This window comes from Schistocerca serialis, chromosome 4 (genome assembly GCF_023864345.2).
Source record: "Schistocerca serialis cubense isolate TAMUIC-IGC-003099 chromosome 4, iqSchSeri2.2, whole genome shotgun sequence".
Classification (NCBI taxonomy): Eukaryota; Metazoa; Arthropoda; class Insecta; order Orthoptera; family Acrididae; genus Schistocerca; species Schistocerca serialis.
Window position 1 is genome coordinate 819,504,467 of NC_064641.1, and position 2,383 is coordinate 819,506,849.

Sequence of the window (2,383 nt, forward strand, 5' to 3'; positions counted from 1 at the left end):
TTATCTGTCCCTCTACTGTTAGTTAAAAGTATTTCATTAGAAGAGCAAAGAGTAAATTTCACGTAAATTAAGAATTGTGTGTCAAAGTAATTTTATTGTGTATGACGAAGCTGAGGAAAAGTTACAGTTCATGTAAGTATGAATCACTTCTGTGTCATTAAAATTCAAAATTTCAAAGTTTCAAAATACCCCTTTATTCATTTACAAATATTTCGCTGAAGCTAATTCTCACTGTTGAATGGAAAGTAAATCTGATAAAAATTGCACTGTCACTTCTTGCACTAATGTGTGGACACTAAGCTGCATTGTTTGAAGAAGACAACCAAAGTTTAATTTACGAAATCTGCTTGAAAACAAAATAAAGCAAACTAAGGCAGTTTGCAGCGTAGTGATTGATTTCGGATACATTACATTCAGCACTTCATATTCTTGCTGTACACGGACAGACTAGAGCCGAGTTATTCGTTGCAAAGGTAAGACATAGCTGTCGGACCTAATCGAACTTTCTATGGCGGAATTATAAACTGTTTTCACCGACAAAATTTTCATATTACTTCAGCAGACACATTTTTCTAAGAGCACATATTTTGGATACGCCACAGATAGCCATTGTGTGTGAATGCTACACGACAAAGTCATTCTGAGTAGTATTATTGATCATCATTCTTTATATTCAATCTGACCGCTACGGTCGCAGGTTCGAATCCTGCCTCGGGCATGGATGTCTGTGGTGACCTTAGGTTAGTTAGGTTTAAGTAGTTCTAAGTTCTAGGGGACTGATGACCTGAGAAGTTAAGTCCTATAGTGCTCAGAGCCATTTGAACCATTTATATTCAATCTCATTTACAGGTAGTCAGATTCTGGTGAGATTAATCGGTATCACACACACAGAAAGTAATTTGCACAGATATGTTCGTGTTCAAAAGTTGGCTGGCAAAGGCGATTCTGGATCAGAATATGTAATCGGTATTTAGAAGTCAGACATTTTCCAAGTAAAACGTAATAGTTGCATTATTTTTACTCAGTTGTAACAGCTGCATTTAGCTGATTATGTGTGTTCACAATTTTAACGTCATGTCCTTCTGGAAAAGGTACTTTTAGTGGTATTGAAACCTGTAGGTTTTTACATTAAACTTTTTTGTCTGTTTACTTTATATACTGAAAATTTATTTAGGGTTGTTGCTGTCAGCCATGATTAAAACTGTGAGCTGCATTTTATTTAAATGTTGAAAGGTGGCTACACTGAGCCACAGCGCCAGAGATTGCGCCAAAGAGTATTATTCAGCCGCCTCCACTGGCTGTGCTTGGGGAGAGCTCGTGGTAGTCAGTGCCTGTCGAGGACTCGTAGTAGTCAGTGCTTGGGCAGAACTCGTGGTAGTAAGTGCTTGCTGAGATGTCGTAGTGGCGAGTCGGTGTGGAGAGATTGTAATGTTTAGAGTGCTTTTCATCAATATAAACGAAGGTAAAAAAAAAAAATTTTCTTTTCTCTCTCATTATTTCGGTGTCCTGAATAATGCGTCATTACAGGTTCAGTCAACAAAGCATCTGGCGTGTGTTCTTGTATTAGAGTGTAATTCTGGGTTTCTTGCCCAATTATAGTATTTCTAATTTTTTTTCTATCACGTCAGTATAAATGGTTTTTGAAATTTCTTGTCTTGTTGAGGAAGAACCGTGCCAGATGTGTACGTTGAGTCACACTCCCACACACAGAACAGTTACACTTGTGCTTTGGTTTCGTAGGTTTTATAGTTGCTGGGGACTTAATTAATTAATTGTGTTAACAGGAAATTTTCATTTCATTCTTTGTTGTTGTTCCATGCAGTCAGATTGCGTAATAATACTAGTCAGGGCCAACCGTTTACGAAACAGCGTAATCGGACATACAGCTACGAACGAAAAATAAAAATTATTTTCAAAGCTATTTAATTAAGCCCCCATGCAATGTTTCACATTTTGTTCTAGAAGGTGGGAGGATGAACGAGAGTGTGAGGGGACGCCGAAGTGGGCGAACATGTATCACGGAGTGGGTGTGCGGATAGGTTGGTTGGTCGGTTTGTGGGGCTGAAGGGACTATACTAGGTGTATGGATACTTCCCACGAAACTAAAGAGGAGGACGTAGTTTGAGAGGAGACACACCTCTTGCCATATAGGCATGGACTTGTCCCTGTCGCTGAAATGGGAGAGTCACGAAGTGGTCCATCAGTAAAGACACTAGATAAGAAATACACATATAAAAATTCGAGCAATAATTCGTCTGAGTGCGCATAACTGTTAGAGTAGGTGCTGAGAAAAATATTTTAATTACGTGTGCTATGAAAATTTACGTGTCTGGCGACACAGGCGAGGAAAGGTTTACAAACAGCAGAAGCGTTGTTTGAGGTA